At 40.6% G+C, this 7,404-nt stretch overlaps 1 pseudogene; it reads left to right on the plus strand.

Moving 5' to 3' along the window:
- The first annotated feature begins 2,592 nt into the window (after nucleotides 1-2,592).
- Nucleotides 2,593-3,198, plus strand: LOC107295911 (annotated as a pseudogene).
- The last annotated feature ends 4,206 nt before the right edge of the window (nucleotides 3,199-7,404 follow it).

A 7,404-nucleotide genomic window follows, 5' to 3' on the forward strand; every position in this document is an offset into this window, starting at 1 on the left:
TTTAGATTGGATTTTAATTTGATTTTATATTGGGTGTTAACAAAATTTTAAATGAAACGGCAAAATTAATATTTCTTTTAATTATATTTTAAAATGGTGTTTGTAGGGTCTTTATCTGTTTTTAGCTTGCTGTAAGCCGCCCTGGGTCCGCCAGGAGAAGGGCGGGGTATAAATCTAATAAAATCACAAAAAAAAAAATATTAACATTTTAAAAGCTTGTTTTCTCCACACCTGGAGCACCCATAGAAGCGCCCATCAAGTCTCCCTGACCAGAACAATTTTAATCTTGTGCCAGTAAAAGTGTGTCACTCACATGTTTATGGCACAAAGGGGGGATTGTGGGAAGAATCCAGAGAAAGAAATATTTGGGGAAATATTAAAAAGGCAGAATATATTTCCCCAAAGGATTTTAAAGGCAGAAACCAACCAACCCCAAGTCTTTCTGCCTCAGAGAGAAACCAGGTCCACAGAAATGATTAGATAATCAAAAAACAGATCTGCAAACAACTAGAAACAAACAAAGTCATAACTAGTAGCCAACACGGGTTTGTTAAAAACAGATCATGCCAAACCAATCTCATCTCATTCTTCGATAAAGTGACTAAACTAGTAGATCAGCGAAATGCAGTGGACATAGTATACTTAGATTTCAGTAAGGCATTTGACAAGGTAGACTACAACCTACTCCTTGGTAAGCTAGGAAAAAGTGGAATACACAACCTCACCATCAAATGGATCTGTAACTGGCTAACAACCCGTACTCAACAAGTAGTCCTCAATGACACTACATTCACATGGAGAGAAATAAGCAGTGGGGTACCACAAAGTTCCATTTTAGGCCCAGTACTCTTCAATATCTTAGATGAGGGAATTGAAGGGGAACTCATCAAATCTGCAGATGACACCAAACTGACAGGAGTAGCCAACACCCCAGAAGACAAACTCAGGATCCAAAAAGATCTTGACAAACTTGAATAATGGGCCCTATCCAAGAAAATGAGTTTCAATGTGGAAAAAAGAAAAGACTTACATTTATGCAGGAAAAACCAAAGGTACAAATACAGATTGGGCGAGACCTGGCTTAAAAACGGTAACTGTGAGAGGGACCTTGGAATCCTAGTGGACGATCACTTGATGAGCCAGCAGTGTGCAGCAGCAACCCAAAAAGCTAATAGAATCCTGGATTGTATAAACGGAGGCATAGAATCAAGATCATACAAAATATTATTACCGCTTTATAAAACCCTAGTAAGACCACTCCTGGAATATTGCAGCCAAGTTTGGTCACCATATCACAAAAAAGATGTTGAAAGTTTGGAAAAATTTCAGAGAAGAGCAACTGAGATGATCAAAGGCCTGGAGATTAAAACATACAAAGAATGGCTATGGGACTTGGGTTTGGCTAGTCTAAAGAAAAGAAGAAATAAGGGGGACATGATAGCGGTGTTCCAGTATCTGAGGAGCTGCCACAGGGCAGAGGGAGCCGGGTTGTTCACCAAAGCACCAGAGGGCAGGACGAGAAGCAATGGTTGGAAACTGATCAAAGAGAGAAGCAACCTGGAACTAAGGAGAAACTTCCTGACAGTGAGGACAATCAACCAATGGAACAGCTTACCCCCAGAAATCATGGGCGCTCCATCACTGGAGATTTTTAAGAGGAGACTGGACATTCACCTGTCTGAGATGGTGTAGGTTCTCCTGCTTGATCAGGTCCCTTCCAGCTTCTATTCTATTCTATTCTATTCTATTCTATTCTATTCTATTCTATTCTATTCTATTCTATTATATTCTATTATATTCTATTCTATTCTAAATGGAGATGTGATAATCTTGTCAGAAAGATTGGAGTCAAGAAGCTGGGATTAGAAAGAAAGATCCCTAGAATCAACAATCCCTCACACCAAAAATCCAACAGTTGTCAGCCATAGCCCCAGGGAAGCAGGATATGACCTTTGGGACATAATAGGATTAACCCACCACCATCAGAATATCAGAAAGGCACACTCAGACTCAGGTCAAAGTACATATGACACAGGAAATACAAAGCCTCAAACAGGAACAGGAAACAACCTCAAGAGCCCCAGAAGGTATAAAAGCCCACTACTCTGCTCCATGTGGTCACTCTTTTTCCAGAGCCATCTTTCTGTCTGGCTCTCCTCTTCAATAAACTACAGCCTTCTTTCTAAAGCAATCTCCATGTTGTTTATTCCCGGCTTGGACTGGACCCTGATGAAGATTTTTCATTCAACATTGGAATAGAATGGTCCTCCTCCCTTCTGTACTGATTTGCTATTGAAAATGCTTTCAGTTATGACAAATTAATGTAATCTTTAGAAAATCACAAACTTCTTTTGGATTAGTCCAATGATTCCAATAAACATAACTTCAACTTCAGTTGTAGAAATCTAACATATTTCACTATTGACTTCTCACATATGAATACATTTACAGACATTCAGACATGTATCACTGCAGCCGTCCCTTCGTCCCGGTGTCTTGTGGCTTCCCATTTCATTTCCTGGGTCATTCCGGCCACCTCCTGAATCTGGTAAAGTTGGTGTTTATTTACTGAGTCCATCCAATTGATCCAGAATGGCTTCTTCTTCCGGCAACAATGACGATTTGATCATCCAACGGGTGGCGATCAATAAGATGATCAAGGAGACATTGCCAAATATGCGAATGGCCAACGATGCTCAGGAGCTGGTTGTGAACTGCTGCACCGAGTTCATCCACCTCATCTCTAAAACTAACGAGATTTGCAACATCAGAGAAGAAAACCATCTCGCCCGAGCATGTTATCCAAGCATTAGAAAGTTTGGGATTTGGCTCCTATATCAGTAAGGTAAAAGAAGTCTTACAAGAATGCAAAACTGTAGCATTAAAAAGAAGAAAGGCTAATTCCCATTTGGAAAACAGTGGCATTCCTGAAGAAGAACTCCTAAGGCAGCAACAAGAGTTATTTGCAAAAGCTAGACAACAGCAGGCAGAGCTGGCTCAGCAAGAATGACTTCAAATGCAATAAGCTGCTCAACAACTCCAGCTTGCTGCTGCCTCTGCCATTGCAATCAACCAGACAGGATCTTCTCAAGATAGAAGAAGAAGAAGAAGAAGAAAGAAGAAGAAGAAGAAGAAGAAGAAGAAGAAGAAGAAGAAGAAGAAGAAGAAGAAGAAGAAGAAGAAGAAGAAGACATCTGAAATGTCCTAGGGACCTAGGCTGAGCTTTCAGTCCTTGCCAAGAAATAGTTTTCCTGCACAACAAAACCAGTGAAATGAATGCTTACCTGTAACTTTGTCTTCACCTTGGACCAGCCATTGATATTTTAAGGATGTCCGCTGTTTTGTGCTGTACATGTTGAAACTGTCTTTTTGAACTTTTTGAGGACTTAAGATTCAGTATCATATCAACTTTGGATTTTTAATGGTGTTTATGGAAATTTTAGACAGCTGTGCGTCATTTATTTGATCAGCAGTGTTACAATAACGTTTATAAAATATAGCAGAATTTATACAGAAATTCTAAATTCACACTTTCATTTCTCTTCCCTTTTAACCATAGAATCTTGTGTAAACATTTTTTGTTGTGTTTTTGGTTTGCAAGCAATTGACGATGACGCATGGTGGAAACAATAGCTCTTTATTTCTCTCACTCCAACTCCAAGCAAAGCCAAAAAGGCACGCAGGCCTTTTATAGGGTCAGGAACCCAGACAGTGCTAACCAATAGGAACTCAGCATTTTCGCGCCTTGCGCATGCGCACAAGGCTGGCGCCGCTCTGTCTGGTCCCGGGCAGCTTTTACAATGCCCTGGACCATTTGCAACCTTTCTGGGCCTGCTGAGTTTCCTCAACAGGCTCAGGACACAACACCCCTCCCCCCTAGATAGAACACACACAATTCCAATTTTCTTTACAATAATAATAAAATAAAAGAAATAATATTCTACTCCATACAAACACCCTTCTATACTAATAGGGTTAGCTAACCAACCACTCTCTAATGTGGACCGCGTGTCTATCTTTTACCCAACATAGGTCCATCTCCACGACCTAGACTTGTAAGGTCCCTTGTACTGACAGGAACCTCACATAATTGCCTAGATGCTTAGGAGGGGCCTTAGCCCGTTGTGACCTACGCAAGGTTAGGGAGGGGGCCTGGCTTGTCAGCTCACCTGCTCGGCTAGGCAGACCAGGACTTGTACTTAAGGGCGCCTGGCCTACCGGCCCGTCTGGTGAGCTTGCTAGACCAGGACTTTTATGCACATGTTTTGCAGGTGACCCCTGGTGAGGCGTACTGGCGAAATTGCCAGAGCTCTTTCCAGGCTCCGTTAGAGCAGCTGGAATTCCCCAACCTTCTGAATTGGCTGAGGGTTCCCCAACTACCCTGGATGGCTCTAGGGAAATTAGTCCCTCGAGCCCGCAACCAGTCTCGGACGTGACCTGCGTTGCAGGAGTGCCCCAATAGTTCCAGTCCCCTGTGGCCGTGGTGCCAGAGTCAGGAGCCGCCTCTATGGCAAACCCCTCCTCAGGTGAATTCCTATTTGGAGCTCTTGCTGATATGCATGACTCCCTGTTTGGCACAATAGCTGAACCGTGAGGGACTTCCGGTGGTGTTAGGCTGCACCAATGGCGGCTTTTGTTAGCCGCCCACCTGGGAGCGCATCAAAGCCTGAAGAGACAGCGTGCAACAGCTGTCTCTCGGCTAGGAACCCCGTCCCTCGGGCGAAGAGGGGGGGGTGAGCAGTCCGAATAGGCTTAGAGCTCCCTCTTACCCCGTTTTTTCTTTGATTGGGGTTGGGTGGTGAGAGCTCAGCCGAAGTCTGGATGTTCTCTGCGCCCCAGGACGCCTTCGCTCCTATCTATTTGGAGCAAAGCCAGATGCAGCGCCCACCTCTGCTACTGAAAGCTACTTGGATTTAAATTACAAGCAGATGGAACTAAGCAGGAGGTTTGGAGTAGTTTTGGCTTATGTGGAATTTTGATTTTGAGAATATACTAACATCTTCCTTTTTGGTGGGGACTTAAAGCGAGAAGAAGATGGCTGCGGAATTGCCATTTCTTTGGAGCTGATAAAAAACTTTCGCTTTTTACTTTCACTCTCTTCTGGTTACTAACTGGATAGAGATACATTGTGGTTTTTTTTCGGTTTTTGGAAAGTTTTAGTTGCAAAGAATTTGCAATGTCTATTTGTTGGTGATACTTATTATTTTTATGGATTTTTATGGATTACTGAAGTGTTTTTCAAAGAAGTTTGAAGAATGGCTTTAAAATGGCTGCGGAATTGTGAAAGAAAGAAAGAAAAAAAAATCCATGCTTTTTTGCTGGTTAAATGAGTTTTATAGTTTCAGATTGTACAGAGCAATGGGTGGATAAGTTATGTGAAGATGTTGAAGAAGATATTATGGAAATAACTTACAATGATATTTATATGGTAGAGATCATGAAAATGATAAGCATGAAAAGCTGGGAAAGGAAGCTGTAATAGATCCGGTTATGGTCCTGGTGTACCTCCCTGATGAAATTTTGAAAAAAAAGCTTATAGAAATGGGTCGTGCGTCAGAGAAAACCAGCTGGAGATGTTGCTGCTTTTGTTTTTAGAAGATCTTGTTATAATGGAATCATACAGGTTTATTATCTGCAGAAATTTCGAACACGCTACAAACTGTTAATGAAAAAGGTGGAAGATTCACTGGCTTTGAAGGTAGAGATCATGAAAAGGATAAGCATGAAAAGCTGGGAAAGGAAGCTGTAATAGATTCGGTCATGGTCCTGGTGTACCTCCCTGATGAAATTTTGAAAAAAAAGCTTATAGAAATGGGTCGTGCGTCAGAGAAAACCAGCTGGAGATGTTGCTGCTTGTGTTTTCAGAAGATCTTGCTATAATGGAATCACATAGGTTTATTATCAGCAGAAATTTCGAACATGTTACAAATTGTTAATGAAAAAGGCGGAAGATTCACTGGCTTTGAAGGTTGATCAGCAATGAAAAAAAAAGAATGGAAGCAAGGATTGGCTATGGAAGAATTTCTTGATGATAATTTTATATGAATGTTTTGAAAGTTTTATATTTTTAAAATTTCTTGATTTGGAATTGATTTTTTGGATATACATTATTTGAATTAATAAGATTTAAAGGATTGAAGTATTTGATAAAGAAGAGAGTAGATGGTTATATTATTAAAATTTGTTGTAAAAAAGAAAGAAAATTTCACTTAAAAGATATGTATTTGAGATCAAAAAGAGTTTAAATGATTAATGATATATAATTGTATTATTCTAAAGGACTTATATTGTCTTAGAGGAATTTAAAGATGTTTTTAATGGGTTTTAAGATATTTGGATGATTAATAGTAGTAAGATTAAAAGATATGTACTTGAGATCAAAAAAGAGTTTAAATGATTAATGATATATAATTGTATTATTCTAAAGGACTTATATTGTTTTAGAGGAAGTTAAAGATGGTTTTTAATGGGTTTTAAGATATTTGGATGATTAATAGTAGTAAGATTAGTAGTTAACTTTTTATTTTTGTAGAAATGGTAAAGTTTAATTTTTAGATACTTGGATATGGGGAAGATGGATAATTATATTTTGAGTTTTGGAGTTAAAATAAATTAATATTGGTATGTATTATAATTGGATTGTTTTAGTTAGATGGGGGTTGTTTATTTACTCCTGTATTTAGTTCTGGGAAGTCCGGGGGGGGATGGGGGGAAAGGGATTTCTTATGTATTTTGGTATACTAGAATGGTAGTGAGATATAATGTAATAGGAGGTTTTTTAGTTTGTTTTTGTTTTTATTATTATTATTATTGTATGCCATAATTGTATTTCTGTTTATTTTAAAAAATTAATAAAAATTTGTTTTTTTAAAAAAAATAAATAGCTGAACCGTGAGGATGCCCTTGCTCCACCCCTGGGAAATCCCTAGCGTCCTGCGGTAATTCCCAGGAGCAATGAGGCCGGGTCTCCAGATGTTGACCTGAAGTGCGATCTGGCGCCTGGGCCCCCTCCCCCCTGAGAGCGGAGGCAGGGGTGGAACCATCATGGGACAACCGCCATCGCAGTTGATCGATGTGACGCCTTAGGACACGGCCATCACCCAAGGTCACTTCATATGATAGAGGTCCAGAGATCTTACAGATGACAGCAGGAACCCAGAGGTGTCCAGGACCATAGTTCCTAGCCCAGACCGGATCGTCCACCTGAAGTCTCCTAGGTGCCCATGGCTGTGACACCTGTGAAGCCACCCAGTCAGGGTGCAGTCTATCCAACTTAGTAATGAGGCGGCGACCCCAGCGCAATTCAGCTGGGCTCTTTCTGGTGGCAGTGCAAGGTGTGGTGCGATGTGCAAGAAGGAAATCTGCTAATCTGTGATGCCAGCTGCCGTATGTTAGTCTTTTGAG

The sequence above is a fragment of the Protobothrops mucrosquamatus genome, unplaced genomic scaffold (assembly GCF_001527695.2).
Source record: "Protobothrops mucrosquamatus isolate PMUCROS unplaced genomic scaffold, P.Mucros_1.0 scaffold2562, whole genome shotgun sequence".
In the NCBI taxonomy this organism is placed as follows: domain Eukaryota; kingdom Metazoa; phylum Chordata; class Lepidosauria; order Squamata; family Viperidae; genus Protobothrops; species Protobothrops mucrosquamatus.